This window comes from Ursus maritimus, unplaced genomic scaffold, assembly GCF_017311325.1.
Source record: "Ursus maritimus isolate PB19 unplaced genomic scaffold, ASM1731132v1 scaffold_7, whole genome shotgun sequence".
In the NCBI taxonomy this organism is placed as follows: Eukaryota; Metazoa; Chordata; class Mammalia; order Carnivora; family Ursidae; genus Ursus; species Ursus maritimus.
The window spans coordinates 44,368,989-44,385,888 of NW_024426885.1; positions in this window are offsets into that span (position 1 = coordinate 44,368,989).

Consider the following 16,900-nt stretch of genomic DNA (forward strand, 5'->3'; position numbering starts at 1 on the left):
TTTATCTGATAAGACATTTGCAAATATCTTCTCCCGTTCTGTGGGTTGTGTTTTGGTTTTGTCAACTGTTTCCTTTGCTGTGCAAAAGCTTTTTATCTTGATGAAGTCCCAGTAGTTCATTTTTGCTTTTGTTTCCCTTGCCTTTGGAGACATGTCTAGCAAGAAGTTGCCTGGCCGAGGTCTAAGAGGTTGCTGCCTGTGCTTTCCACTAGGATTTTGATGGATTCCTGCCTCACATTTAAGTCTTTCATACATTTTGAGTTTATTTTTGTGTAAGGTGTAAGAAAATGGTCCAGTTTCATTTTCCTAAATGTGGCTGTCCAATTTTCCCAACACCATGAGAGACAGTCTTTTTTCCATTGGATATTCTTTCCTGCTTTGTCGAAGATTAGTTGACCATAAAGTTGAGGGTCCATTTCTGGGTTTCCTATTCTGTTCTATTGATCTATGTGTCTGTTTTTATGCCGGTACCATACTGTCTTGATGATTACAGCTTTGTTATATAGCCTGGAGTCCAGAATTGTGATGCCACCAGCTTTGGTTTTCTTTTCAACTTTTCTCTGGCTATTTGGGGTCTTTTCTAGCTTGATACAAATTTTAGGATTATTTGTTCCAGCTCTGTGAAAAATGTTGATGGTATTTTGACAGGGATTACATTGAATGTGTAAATTGCTCTGGGTAATGTAGATAGACATTTTAACAATATTTGTTCTTTCAATCCATGAGCATGGAACATTTTTTCATTTTGTGTCTTCCTCAGTTTCTTTCCTAAGTGTTCAGTAGTTTTCAGAGTACGGATCCTTTACCTCCTTGGTTAGGTTTATTCCTAGGTATCTTATGGCTTTTGGTGCAATTGTAAATGGGATCGATTCCTTAATTTCTTTTCCTTCTCTCTCACTGTTAGTGTGTAGAAATGGAACTGATTTCTGTGTGTTGATTTTATATCCTGTCACTGTGCTGAAATCCTGTATGATATCTAGCAGTTTTGGGGTGGAGTATTTTGGGTTTTCTACATAGATATCATGTCATCTGCAAGGAGTGAGAGTTTGACTTCGTTGACAATTTGGATGCTTTTTATTTCTTTTGGTTGTTTAGTTGCTGAGGCTAGGACTTCCAGTGCTATGTTGAGCAACAGTGGTAAGAGTGGACATCCCTGTTATGTTCCTGACCTTGGGGGGAAAGATCTCAGTTTTTCCCTGTTGAGTATGATATTTGCTGTGGGCTTTTTGTATATGGTTTTTATGATATTGAGGTATGTTCCATCTATCCCTACACTGTGAAGAGTTTTATTCAAGAAAGGATGCTGTACTTTGTCAAATGCTTTTTCTGTATTGAGAGGAGCATATGGTTCTTGTCCTTTCATTTATTAATGTAGTATATCACATTGATTGATTTGTGGATGTTGAACTTGCAGCCCAGGAATAAATCCCACTTGGTGGTGGTGAACAATCCTTTTATGTACTATTGGATCCTATTGGCTAGTATCTTGGTGAGAATGTTGGCATCCATGTTCATCAGGGATATTGGTCTATAATTCTCTATTTGGTGGGGCCTTTGTCTGGTTTGGGAATTAAGGAAATGATGGCCTCATAGACTGAGTTTGGAAGTTTCCCTTCCATTTCTATTGTTTGAAACAGCTTCAGAAGAATTGGTATTAATTCTTCTTTAAATGTTTGGTAGAATTCCCCTGGGAAGCCATCTGGTCCTAGACTCTTGTTTTTTGGGAGATTTTTTATTACTTCTTCAATTTCTTTGCTGGTTAGGGTTCTGTTCAGGTTTTCTCTTTCTTCCAGTTTCAGTTTTGGTAGTTTATATGTTCCTAGGAATTCATCCATTTCTTCCGGATAGCCTAATTTGTTGGCATATAGTTGCTCATAATATGTTCTTATAATTGTTTGTATTTCTTCAGTGTTGGTTGTGATTTCTCCTGTTTTATTTATGATATTATTTATTTGGGTCCTTTCTCTCTTCTTTTTGATAAGTCTGGTTAGGGGATTATTGATATTATTAATTGTTTCAAAGAACCAGCTCCTACTTTCGTTGATCTGTTATACTGTTCTTTTGGCTTCTGTTTTATTGATTTCTGCTCTAATCTTTATTATTAGGATTTAAGCTTTATTTGCTGTTCTTCTTCTGGCTCCTTTAGGTGAAGGTTAGGTTGTATATTTGAGACTTCTCTTATTTCTTGAGAAAGGCTTGTATTGTTGTATACTTCCCTCTTAGGACTGCCTTTGCTGCATCCCAAAGGTTCTGAACTGTTGTGTTTTTATTTTCATTTGCTTCCATGAATTTTTAAAATTCTTCTTTAATTTCCTGCTTGGCCCATTCATTCTTTAGTAGGATGCTCTTTAACCTCCATATGTTTGCATTCCTTCCAAATTTTCTCTTGTGGTTACGTTCAAGTTTTAAAACATTGTCATTTGAGAATATGCAAGGATTAATCCCAGTCTTTTGGTAATGGTTAAGACCTGATTCGTGAGCCGGTATGTGATCTATTCTGGAGAATGTTCCATGTGCAGTAGAGAAGAATGTATATTCTGTTGCTCTGAATATATCTCTGAAGTCCGTCTGGTCCAGTGTGTCATTCAAGGTCCTTGTTTTCTTATTTATCTCCTGCTTAGATGATCTGTCCCTTGCCGTGTGTGGGGCTTAAGGTCCCCTACTATTATTGTTTTATTATCAATGTGTTTCTTTAATTTTGTTATTAATTAGTTTATGTTATTGGCTGCTCCCAACGTAGGGACATAAATATTTACAATTGTTAGATCTTCTTGTTGGATAGACCCTTTAATTATGATACAGCGTCCTTCCTCATCTTTTATTACAGTCTTTGGTTTAAAATCTAAATTGTCTGATATAACAATTGCTACCCCAGCTTTCTTTTGATTTCCATTAGCATGATAGATGGTTTTCTACCCCCTCACTTTCAATATGGAGGTGTCTTGGGTCTCAAATGAGTCTCTTATAGACAGCATATTGATGGATCATGGTTGTTGTTGTTGTTGTTTTTAATCCAATCTGATAACCTATGTCTTTTGATTAGAGTATTTAGCCCTTTATATTCAGAGTAATTTTTGAAAGACATGAATTTAGTGCCATTGCATTACCTATAAAATCACTGTTTCTGTGTGTTGTCTCTGTTCCTTTCTGGCCTTTGTTGCTTTTGGGTTCTCTCTTCACTTAAAGGATCTCCTTTAATATTTCTTGAAGGGCTGGTTTAGTGATCACAAATTCTTTTAGTTTCTGTTTGTCCTGGAAGTTCTTTATCTCACCTTTTATTCTGAATGACAGCCTTGCTGGATAAAGTATTCTTGGCTGCATATTTTTCTCATTTAACACCTTGAATATATTTTAGTCCTTTCTGACCTGTCAGGTCTTATGGACAGGTCTACTGCCAGCCTTATCTTTCTACTCTTGTAGTTAAAGGACCTCTTGTCCTGAGCTGCTTTCAGGATTTTCTCTTTATCTCTGAAATTTGCAAGCTTCACTGTTACATGTCTAGCTGTTGACCTATTTTTACTGATTTTGAGGGGAGGTTCTCTGTGCCTCCTCATCTTGAATGCCTGGCTCCTTCCCCAGATTAGGGAATTTCTCAGCTATAATTTGCTCAAATATACCTTTTGCCCCCCCCCCTTTTCTCTTCCTCTGGGAACCCAGTTATTCTAATATTGTTTCACTCATGGTATTGCTGATCTCTCAAATCCTCCCCTCATGATCCAATTGTTGGATCTTTTTCTCAGCTTCCTTATTTTCCATCCATTTTGTCATCTATATCACAGAATCTCTCTTGTGCCTCGCTTATCTGACAGCTAGAGGCTCCGTTTTTTTTTTTTTTTATTGCATCTCAGAAATAGTCTTTCTGATTTTGACTTGATGAGATTTTAGTTCATTTATTTCTCTAGTAAGGGATTGTCTAGTGTCTTCTTTGCTTTTGCTTTTTTGGGGCCCAGCTAGTATCTTTATAATCGTCGTTTTGAATTTTAGTTCTGACATCTTACTTATATCCATATTTATTAGATCCCTGCCTGTGAGTTCTGACTCTTGTTCTCCTTTTTGGGGTGATTTCTTCCCTCTTGTCATTATGTCCAGAAAAAAAATAGATGAAAGTGAGGGAAAATATAAATATAGCAACAATTACACCAGAAAATTTTACATTACACAAATCAGAAGAGAACAGAAACCAAAAAGAAAGAAAAAGGAAAGAAATGGTAATAAAATCAGACAAGAAGCTGAACAAAACAGAACAATTGACTAGATCCTGGGTGTATTTTGGTCTGTTTGTTAGAAGAAACTAGATCCCAAAATAGGCAAGAAAGAAAACCTTACATAGATAGAAAAATGTAGTTGAATACAATGAAAGGAAGCCAAAAATGAAAGATATATATATAAACTGTAAGTGAAAAAATGAAAATTTAAAGGCTTAAAACAATAATTGATAAAATAAGAAAATAGATGAAAAATGTAATAAAATATAAAATGGGAGGACTAAAGAATAATTAAAAAAACATGAATGCTATATACTATTTTCCCCTAGCACTAGTGTTTTCAATTCTGTATGATCAGTAAACTTTTAGCCAGATGTTCCTGCTGGTCTCCTGGGGGAGGGGGCTGTTGCTCTGATTCTCAGTTGTCTTTGCCTGGAAGGAATTGGCACTGCCCTTGCCAGGGGGCCAGGCTCAGTGTAAGCAGCTCAGGATTGCTCTATGTGGCTTTTGTTCTCTGAAGGCTTTCAGCACTGCTTTGGGTGATGGAAATGAAAAAGAAAATGGCTGCACCTGGATCTCCAACCCTGGGAACAGAAATTTCACGCCCTCCCACTCCTCAGTGTACCCTCAGGGAAAAGTAGTCAGTTACTCCTGTCTCCTTGGTTTCTGTCCGAACTCTGTGTTTACCCAGCCTGTGACTGAGCATTTTTATCTCAGGCACATGACCCCATTCTGAGTCTCCAAACTTTATGGACTCTTGTGGTGTGCACCCGTGCCACTCCTCCTAGGGGAGGGAGGGGAGTCTCCCATGGTTCTGCGGGTTGCTGGGCTGCTGCTTGCTGGGCCCCTGCTTGGAGAACAGTCACCCAACCATGCAGTTCCCGGTTTATGGCAACACCAAGCAGAAAGCCCACGCCTGGGCTTGCTGTTTGCAGCCAGCTTCCCTGCTCTGATGCTTGGAAACTCTGCCGCACTCAGGCACACCCGTTCTTTTTTGTGACCCCAGGGATTCTGAGACCACACTGTCCCACCTAGGATTCCGCCCTGCTTTGCCTCCTGGGCGCCTTTCAGGTAAACTTCTAAAAGTTCTGATTTTGCCCTCCGCTGTGTATAACACTTTCCAGTAGCTGGCTTCCAGAGGCTCCCACCTGCCGGGGCTTATATGGTCTTGGATTCATGTCTCCGCACCTCCTACCTTGCAAAAAGTGGTCATGTTTCTATTTGTAGAATTGTAGTGACTATTTTCTCAGATTTCCAGTTGATTTTGCATTTTCAGAATTATTTGATAACTATCTAGCTGATTTCCAGGGACCAGACAAAACTAGGATCCCCTACTCTTCCACCATCTTGGAGGGTCTCCCCTTGGTATGGTTTTTAATCTAGAAAGGCAAGGGGCCAAAGGAAAGGACAGGTGGAAAGAAAAGCACTTGAGATCCCTCTTGGCACTGCTGATGGGTAACACTGGCATGTTTGTACTTTGGGGCAGCCCAGGGTTCATGTGGCATCCTCAGCTGCAGAAAGCATTCCTCAAATGGAGATTCTCTCTCTTGTGCCAGCAGTGGACCAGGAGAGACGCTGTGCTTCTGGTCAAATGAAAAAGGCATGTAGAGAAATCATGCCAGCTCAAAGATTTTTTCAATAAGAGTAGAAGTAAATATCCTAGCTCGGCTGCCAACATAGCCAGCTAATTACAATCTTTCTGGACCTCAGAACTCACCACATATATTTTCATCAACCTTCTGTTGAGCTTAACGTCTGATCAAAGGTTACTAACAGAAACTAAGTAGTACTGAAGGGGGAAAAATGATAAAGGAAACGAATCCACTCAGTTTATGGACAAACTCATAGGTGATCTGGATGGATAGCCTGTCATTCAGAATGATCATATAAACAGAAGCTGGGATTAGATCCATGGAAAAGTCCACATCAATAAGGAAGGAGAAATATATAATTAGCAAGATTCAAAAGAATATATATGTGTATACGTATCTCTGTTCCCATATCCATATCATGTTTATCTGTATATTTTCATGTATATGTATATACAGATCTATGAATCTATCTCTAAACCTATCTATAAAAGTTGGTTACCTTATACAGATTTTGTGTACTGATGAGATTTCTTTTTTTTTTTTTTTGAGATTTCTCAAAGTAGACTTTATTAGAGAAGGTTATGTAACACAATTTTAAGACTATTAATAAAAAATACAGAGACAAATGCATATCAGCATCAGACAAGATGCTTCTAGGTAATATTCGAATGGGATTTGTCCTTACAGAAGGCTAGCAGCAAACTCATGTGAAGGAGGTAGTGTCATGCATGTATGTGTGTGTGTGTGTGTGTGTGTGTGTGTATGTGTGTGTGTATATGCATGTGTGTATATTTATGTGTGTGTGTGTGTGAATATATACACACATTTTTACTTATTGCCCACTCAAGTCAGTAATTTGTGATTGCCTACACACTATAAAAGTAGATCTTAACACTGTTTTTTTCTTGACTTATTCCCTGTTGTTGTTGAGACATATTTTAGGACAGGAAATGACTTCACCACAGGAGCCTCTTGCATTTAGGATTTTCCTTGCAGAGATGCAAGAAAGCATTGCCCCGTCATCTGGCTTTAGTACATTTTTTATTTTCTGTTAGAAAGAGTAAAGAAATGTCAAATAGCCAAATATGTTAGCCCCTAGCCACTGCTGTGTCCCCACATATGGATTTTCTCAAAGCAAAATATAAAAATGGCTGATGCTTTTAAAGTAGGATTGGCAAACTTTTTATGTAAAGGGTCAGATAGTAAATACTTTGGGCTTTGTGGGTTACACAGCTTGTGTCACAACGACTAACTGCCATTGTAGGACAAAACTCCCATAAACAATGTGTAAATGAATGAGCACTGCTGTGTGACAGAAACAAGCAGCGATACAGATTTGTCCCTTAGGCCATAGTTGCTGACCCTGACTTAGCAAGTATATGGACTTTATGGTACTAACTTTTTAAAAAAAGGTAACATGAAAAGACACAATTTTGTAGGGAATTGAAGTTTTTTGTACTGGAATAGAGAGGAAATTTAGATGATTAAAGAAAAGAGTACTCTAATCCAATAATGAGAATAATAATTTTTTCTTTAGAATCACTTCAGAATTGACACTTCAGGGAAATTAGCTGTGTTCCAGCTATGAGGTTCCAATACTTGACACCTTTGTCTCAATTTGGGAAATCTCTAACGAGTCATCCCAGTTCCAGAGTTCCTGATGGGAGCAGATGGTGCCCCCACCATGACTGAACTGGAGGTCAATTTTTCCCTCTGTCCGATCCGATCCTTCTTCTTTCATTTCTTTTAGGATTTGTTCTCAAGTATCCACAAATCACTGTCTCAAATTCTATTTCCAGGGAGATGTACCTAAGATAATCATCACCCAGCTTTATAAGTTAGCATTATTTCTTATTTGTTTTATTTTTATCTATTATTTTTTAAAGATTTTATTCATCTATTTGAGAGGGAGAGAGACAGATAGCACCAGTGGCGGTGGGGGGAGAGGGAGAGGCCAACTCCCCACTGAGCAACGAGCCTGACACGGGGCTTGATGCTTAAACGACTGAGCCACCCAGGCGCCCCATCTCTTATTTCTTTTAGATACGTTTTTTGTTTTCATTGGAGAATTAAATGTCTTAGCTATAATTCAAAACTCTTCCCTCTCATTATCTCTACAGAAATTCTCAATCTTTAATTCAGTGTTTATAATTCCCATGAACATTTTGGTATTTTAGTATATATTTAGGAATCCATAAACATTTACATAGTAATTTTTACAGGTATTTAAACTCTATATGTGGTACCATAGAATACACTCTGCAATTTGATTGCTGTTTGTGCTGAAAATTGTTTTTTGAGATTTGTATTTGCTGATATAATTAGCTCTTTAAAATGTGTTCTAAAGCAAATATGTCAAAATATTGATAGCTGATAAATTTTAAATGAAAGCACATGCATATCTGGCATATTATTTCCTGTATATTTCTTTATATTAAATCTTGTGAAGTAAACATTTTTATAAAGGAAAATAATAACAGAAATCGACTATGTCCCTCCTCTATTCCTGTCTAGTCAATAGAGTCCATTTTCTATTGCCCAAAAGCCTTTTGCCCTGTGACTCAGATTGACCAGCTAGCTCCATCCGCAGCTGCATGCTGGCCTGCTCCCTTGCTCTGGCCCCTCATTGGCCTTATATTCCACAGAAAGATAGTCCTGAAAAATGCTCACTAACAAAGGTACTTTCTGGTCAAATAACTTGCTAACTATGTAAGCCATAGGCCCCTTCCGGATGTGCATTCTCCATATTAAAAGGTGGCAAGAAATTCTACAGTAAATAAACCTATTTAACTATTTAACTGGTATTTCCCAATTTTCTTATTTTCATGAAATTTTTTGGCCTCAGAGCTCCTAATAAATTACCCACAGAACCAGTGTCCTGAGAACACACTTTGCAATCACCACTCTAATTATATTTTGTCTGCTCCTTGTCCGTCCTCAAACATTCCATGAGTTATTGTGTCTTGGTGTTTTGCCCTTTCTGGTACCTGTGTTGAGGATCTTTTTTTTTTTTTAATCCACCCAATACAGTGCTTCTTGTCCTTCTAAAACAATTTGATACGTCACCTCCACTGCATGTCCTAGGAAAGGCAATCAGTCCCTTGTCCAGTAGAAAAGATCCTTAATTAATTAGAATCTTGGCTCCTTGAAGGCTGGGTCACCATTAGCCCTGTTCACTCAGTGACTGACCAGTACTTAGCACATAGATGGAATTCAGTAAATGTGTGTTGAGTTCCTAGTGGGCAGATGAGTGGCTAAATATGTGTTCTCATGGAATTAATGCACGATTGTCATATTTTATTAAAAGCATCTGTTTAAACATCCCTCGCACTAGACTGCACGTTCCTCAATGGCAGGGATTGCGCCTGACTTATGTGCATCTGCACTGCTTAACACCATGCCTGTCATGTCACAGATGCTCAAGAAAAGCTATTTGAAATTCTGGAAAAAGAAGAGAAAAAAATATAGAAGGAATCCAAAAAATTTATATGAAGATCAAGCCTGAAATATTCTCCCAAAAACGTAATGGGGGAAGAAGTGAAAAGAATCTGCTTAGAACAGCTTGCCTAAAAAACAAACGAAAAAACAAAAGAAAGAAAGAAAGAAAGAAAGAAAGAAAGAAAGAAAGAAAGAAAGATTAAGAAAGAGCTAGCCAATTTCAAAATAAATGTGTATAAATTATCTTTAACTCTTTCATGCAATTTTCTTCCTTTCCCATTGCTCTTGTTTTTGCATAGAGAGAGTGGCTCTTAAAGATGAATGAATCAGAGGACCAAAGGTCAACTCTCAGAAGACACTTTATGAAAAATACTGAGTTTGTACAACATATAGGCAGCTTCCAGGTTTATAACAGTCTGGCCTAGCGTGAAGATTGCCCTCTCTCAGAGGCATAATATATTCAGGGCATGGATGACTTCTTCCAGAGAGGGGAAAATCCCACAGTCCAACAGTGAGTAGGAGCAAATGTGTTTAGAAATTATATAATTAGCTAACTTGTGATTGTTCAGATTGTCACTATTCTTATTTACTGCTCTTAGTCAAAAGTATGTTGGTTCAAAAATTCTCTCTGGTAACTTCAGCTTCATCATACTTCATAATTCTTTCTTCTTATACAACTATTTCATCCACCACTTCTACTCCTGGAACCCAATACTGTGTGGCAGAAACATTCCCTTGTATTTTCAATCTCCTGATAGAATTCTTTCTCCGACTCCATGCCTTTAGAAACATCTTCCAAGAAGATGTCATTCCTCCACTGCTCTCTCAAATAGATCACATGCATATCACACACCTGTCATAACCTAGAGTAGAGGAGTGAGTTTGGCATCTTCATCCATTGTGCTGTTTTTCTGGACCACCTCTTCTTCGTATTATGTAATACTCTCTACTGCATGCCAGCCTGCTGGAGCAGTGACTCCCTCTCTGTATTGAAGCCAGCTATTCACTCCAGTCTACTTCTCTTAGTCTTTTCTTCCTTCATCCCTGCCCATCCCCAGAGACTGAAGTAGGAGCTCTTCCAGTGTGCTCTCATAGAGCCCTGTAATTTTCCAAGAATGAATCAGCATATGGTTCTGAATCCACTTCTGTGTATTCCTTAGTGAAGTATAACTCCCTGAGAGTAATTACTGTCTTTATTGTTGTTGTTGTTGTTGTTGTTGTTGTTGTTGTTGTTGTTATACCCTTGTGTTTGGCACAATGCCTGCCCCCAATTTTACGCTAGTAAATATTTGTTGAATAACTAAACTATTACAGGGTACAGGGCAATAAGATCTGGGTCTCCATCTTAAACATCGTTAATGTTGTTGATACTTTTCACCAGCAGTCCTCAGGTCTCCATAAAGCTTTCTAATTAATACTGGTTGCTGCGTTTGCCCCCTTTTTGCTCATTTATATTTGTCAGACAGCTCATCATGCTACATGATTCTTTTTTTCCCACTAACTTCCTGGCTCCTGGTTCAAGTTCTATGTTCTATCAAGGGTGAGCTGTAAGTCTTTAGGTGAGTTAAGGGAGAATATTTAGGTAGATAACTATTCATTCTGCTTGGAGAGGACAAAGAACCAAGTAAGCTAGAGACTTTTTGTTGTCCCTGACCACTTTAGAGAGATTGCTGCCTAACCCCACCAACCTGGTATGTTATCACATCCCAACTTCAGTACTTGAGCACCTATCAATGGACAGGTCACTTCACCCTAAACTCATACTTATGGGACATTTGTGTTCTAATTTGGTGCTGGATGAATAACCAACAAAATGGCCCCATATTAAGAAATTTGGTTCATAAAGACTGTTGGGTATCTTCCTCAATCTCACTGCTCCTTTGAGATATTACCAAATCCACATAACTTCTATCATTATCCATGTTACTTTCTATAAACTTCAAACTCTTATGCTAATTCCCAATTTGCCCCTTCTCTGTTCCTCACATCTGCTTATTCAGTGTTGAGTTCAATCCTTGGTCAGCACTTATAAAGTCACCAGTCCCTATCAAAGCTTACTGCTGATAAAGTCAGCCCTCTAAAGCATCCCTTCCTTCCAGTATCCCATAGATTTCAAGCCATGTCTGCTTTACTTGAAACTTACCTGGATTCTAATAAACCTGGATTAAACTGAATTTCAGTTAAAATCTTATAATTCAGCATTAATTCTTACTTATAATTTTGTCCCAAGCCACTGTGAATCAAAGTAAATCAAATCAGACACTCCTAAATTGAAGTTATTTAAATAAAGATACAAGGAGCCTAATTTACCATCTACTGCTGTATTCCCAGATGAGATATATGCACCATTATCACTTGCACCCTCTAAAGATATGGCAATAAGTATTTCATTCTCTTGACCTATCCCTGATCACACAGGGTCTACCCAATCATTTGTCTTGGAGAGAACTAAGGAGAAAAGTAAGGTCCTAGTTTCCTTTCCAAATGAACATTCTTAATACCCATATTCACAGTTGTACCTTGCTACGAGGCAACTTCCTAGCTAGACACTGACCATTCTCCATTGCCCTCATCTACTCTGCAGGATGGACTGATGGTTTCTATTGTGTGGTCCAAGAAGAACCCCTTGCTATTTTGTTGCAATGTCTGCCTTTATTTTTCAACTCTGGCAGGCAGAATCTGGAATCTCTTTAGTTTAGCTCCTTCATCACCCTCTTAAGAGGGCATCCATGGATGGTAGCCTCATTTGTCGTCAGTTTATCGAAATATTTTATTTACAGTGCTGTCTGTATATGGCCTTTTTTTGGTGCTCTCTGCATAGTATTTGGTAAAGAATAATATTATGGTAAATATTTTCCTACATATATCACATAAGACAAGAGCATATATACTGATAAACCATTCTACCTAATACAATTGTTCTTTTATACTACCTGAGCTGCAGATCATATTTTCCTCAATCCCTTCTTGAATTACTTGGCTCTTGTTTTTACATTCAGATGGACCCTCCTTTGGGACTCAGTGGACTTAGTCACATATTCATGTTCTGTTCTACCCCCTGAAATATCAAGTACTGCTCTATAAAATTCCTCCCTGAACAACTTGTTCTTTGATTCCCAGAATATCAACACAGTAATGTTTCAAAGCTGGCTAAGATATAAATATGCACCACTTATATTCTTAAAAGAGCACCACTTATAAAATAAGGGCTTTAAATCATTATCAGGGGAAAGGAGCTGCTATTCCAAAGCTGAAAACTTGACTACTTACTACATTTAAGCATTCTGTATAACTCATATAATGACCAAAGCATCTTTACTAGTATAAAGATGTTGGTGTTTTGTAAAACCTAGGTGATAAAAATGTGCCTGGACAAGTCATAAAAGAAACAAACCAAAAAAGAAAAAATTGTAATAGGGGGACCTTGGGCATATATGGAGTGTGATAAATTTCACATATTGCATCCCAACACAGGGAGTAAGCTCAGTGTTTTTTATATGAAGCCACATTAATTTGAACTCAGATATAGTTTTGAATTCTGGCTTTCCACCTAATAAATTATATGACCTTGGGAGAGTAATTTAACTTCTTCAACCTAGAAAACAAGGAGTGGTTAGTCTGTAAAAAGTGTAACAGAGTTGGTGTGACTGTCAAATAAAACGTTTTGTGAAAAAAAATTAGCAGAGTAGTTAGCACATGTCAGGTGATCGATCATCATTAGCTTTCTATAGTACATTAACTGCAAGAAGAAAATCCTTTAATATATTTCTTAGAAGATATCCTTATTAGTGAGAGAATCATTAAAAATAATAAAATAAGTATATGGGAAACATAAGCAGAGATAAATGCATTGATGAGAATGATGCCTCCACATAAGGCACATTTTTCTTAAGTCACTATAAAGGGGGATGAATTTCCCATTATTTCTACAGAATAGTCATTTATTCAAAACTATGGAATAGTAGAAATAGCAAAACACACAGAACCAGGAAGCTTAAACAAGTCCTAGACCTCCTCTGTGGTCTTCCTCATCTGTAAAATACCTAACTCACTGTTGTCTTGAATGGGAGTTAAAGATATCAGATAATAGGTGACAGTTCAGTGCAAAGCACAGAGTACTACAAGCCCATGGCATCTTTCAGGCAATCCATCAGCAAGCATTTAACACGTGCTTCCTAAGGGTTTCTTCTGGATTTGGTTCTGGCAAGCATTTTAGGAAAAACACTACCAGGTAAAGGTTCTGTAATTTCAACATACTTTGTCCATTGGAATACCTGATTAATGGAAAGTTAAATAAAAGTGTAATAACTGGTGTTTATTAACCTAGTGAAATACTAAACAAAAAAAGCTGGCACTTCAGAGGAAGGGCAGTTACTCATGGCTGGAGTGCATGGATGTGTCCTCATCCCATTAGATGTTGAAACATGAAGAGCTGCTTATGGGGGCTTATGCTGAAAATGTCTTTTCATTTGAGATGTTTTCTGGAGTAATTCATGTTTTGCAACCTCCATTTTGTGTCTAACCCATACCTCATCCAAAGTGATCATGGTTTTATTTAGACAGCTTTAATTTTCAACATAGTGCTTTAATACTTTTTCTTTCTTTTCCTAAATTAAAAAACAAAACAAAGTCGTTCAGAAGATCCATAGAATAAAAGTCTGGTGATATCACTTCCCTATTAAAATCAATTGATGTAATAGCAAAAGAATCATCAAGGAATGCAATAAATTTGGCCAAATTTGGGGCGCCTGGGTGGCTCAGTCATTAAGCATCTGCCTTCGGCTCAGGGCGTGATCCCAGCGTTTCAGGATCGAGCCCCACATCAGGCTCCTCTGCTGGGAGCCTGCTTCTTCCTCTCCCACTCCCCCTGCTTGTGTTTCCTCTCTCGCTGGCTGTCTCTATCTCTGTCAAATAAATAAATAAAATCTTAAAAAAAATTTTTGGCCAAATTTCTCTCCTGTAGAGACTCTAAAGGACTGCTTAAGAAATCCAAGCCATGCATGTTTTTCAATGCTTCATAAAAGACCTACAAATATTTTTCGAATGCCATTGGGCCCTTGCAAGATTGTCCAATCTCCTTGAATCCCTGCATAAAAATAGACAGCAACTGCACAGTGAAACCGAAAACACGCAGGCAACATTTACAACAAAACTACATTCCTCTCCAGGAACTGAAAAATATGCCAGTAGCCACAAGACAGGTATTGCACCTCTCTTTATGTGAGAAGAAAACAAAAGAAGCAAGGAGTGTGGCTTCTTTTGGAACTTAGAACAGAAGTGACCTTGAGGAGGCAACAGATGTTCTCTGTAAAACATAATGGGCCAACTTGAGAACAGCAGCTGCCACAGGCAAGGGAAGGGGTTTGCTCTCCACGGACTGGGTGAGTGCTGGGGGCCTAGGGTAAGAAGTAATAAAGAAGTACAGCAGCCCAACCCCCAAGGCTCAAAATAGACTCTGTAGGGATCCATGGTGGGGGGTCCCTTACTGAGCAGAAACCTCTGGGAGTTGAATTAAATTAAGCAGGATAGGACAAGAAAGAGGAGACATGAGAAGATCTGCATAAAAGTGGGAAAGGAAAACACAGAAATCCCAGAAAGCAAGGCACAGAAGAGGGAGCTCTGTGAAGTTAGAAAATCTTTCCTGAAAATTTTGCTTCCTTCTAGAAGATCAGAAAAAATAATTTCACCTAAAAATCCAGAAAAGCTTCAAATAGCCATAGAGCAAATGAAAGTTTATTTCTCTCTCTCTCATAAAATAATAGAGATACTAACAGAAAACACACTCATATTTGGAGTAATGAAAAAATGTCAAGCTTAAATCTCAATAGAAGCTCTTGTAAGAAAAGAATGAGAATCAGAGCCAACTAAGTTCCTTACAGGCCAAGGGGCCATACTACACAGATACACCCATAAAACAAGCTAAAACTGTCCCTGACTATTTCAAAATGAGCTAAAAGACATTAAGAAAATACAGGACATGAAGGGAAAGTATGAATAAGAATTAGCAAATGCACAAATAGGGTACTGAACTCAGGAAAGAATAAATAATTACATCAGCAATTAAGATGACTCTGGAAGAAATGGAACAAAAGAAAGGAAAAACAAGATAATGTCTTAAGAAATGGAAGATGAAAAGGAATTTTTTAATTAAAAAGAAATCAATCAATAAAAAGGAATTGAGACAGTGATAAATACCAGTGATGAGTAAAAGAGATTGCCCTAGAAATGATAGACATCTCTGCAAACAAAGCCAAAGCAAGAGAACAAGAATGCTTGCTTGAAATTTAAAAGGAAGGAAGGAAGGAAGGAAGGAAAGAAGGAAGGAAGGAAACAGATTTGAAACTACATATTGACAAACTATAACATAAACCTGAAGACCTCCACCTAGAAATAGCCAAAATCAAGACATATTCTGATAAAATCACTGGATTAAAAATCATCATAATAAGCCTTTTTTAGAGCAGTTTTAGGTTCATAGCAAAAGTGAGCAGGAGGTACAAAGAATTAGCCCGTCTTCACACAGGTGCAACCTCCCCCATCATCAGCATCTCACCCCACAATGGCACTGATGAATCTGCACTGGCACATCGTTATCACCCGGAGTCCATGGTTTACATTAAGGCTCACTCCTAATGTACATTCTAATGGGTTTTGACCAGTGTTACATGACATGTATCCACCATTTAGTATCATACAGAATAGTATCACTGCCCTAAAAATCCTCTGTGCTGTTTACTCCTCCTTCCCCCCAACCCTGACCACCACTGACATTTTTACTGTCTCCATAGTTTCGCCTCTTTCAGAATGTCATATAGTTGGAATCATACAGAACGACTGGCTTTTCAGATTGCTGTCTTTCACTTAGTAATATTGCCTTTAAGTTTCCTCTATATCCTTCTTTTTGTGACTGGACAGTTCTTAAGACTATATAATGTTCCATTGTCTGGATGTACCACGGTTAATCTATTTACCCACTCACCTACTAAAGGGCAATTTTTTGCTTCTAAGCTTTGACTGATGAGTAAAGCTTCCATAAACATTCATGGCAGGTTGTTTGTAGGTATGTTTTCAGTTCTTTTGGGTAAATACCAAGGAGCACAGTTGCTGAATCACCAGGTAAGACTACATTTGGTTTTGTAAGAAACTGCTAAGCTGTCTTCCAAAGTGGCTGTACCATTTTGCATTCTCGCCATCAGTGAATGAGAGTTCTTCTTGCTCCGCATCCTTGCCAGCGTTTGCTGTTGTCAGTATTCCAGATTTGGACCATCTTAATGTTACTGAAACCCAAGTTTGACTGCTTGCTGCTTGAAAGCCAACTCAAGAAACAAGTCTTAGTTGGAAAGTAAAGTTGGCTTTATTCAGGAGGCCGGCAACCTGGGGAGATGGCAGACTGATGTCCAAAGACCATCTCTAAGATTCTAGGTTAAGGAGTGGGATTTTTAAAAGGAAATTCAGGGTAGCAAACTACATACATATTGATGAAAAATGTATGCCTATTCATGAGGAAAGATGGAGCGTGTGCATTAAGCATACATATATGTAACATATAGCCTGTTTTTACTTTAGAGTGGAGACTTAACATTAGAAACAGGCAAAAGTGAGCTCCTGACATCAGGAAATTATCTTAGGACAAGGAGAAGAGGCTGTCGGCATAGTCTGAGAGCC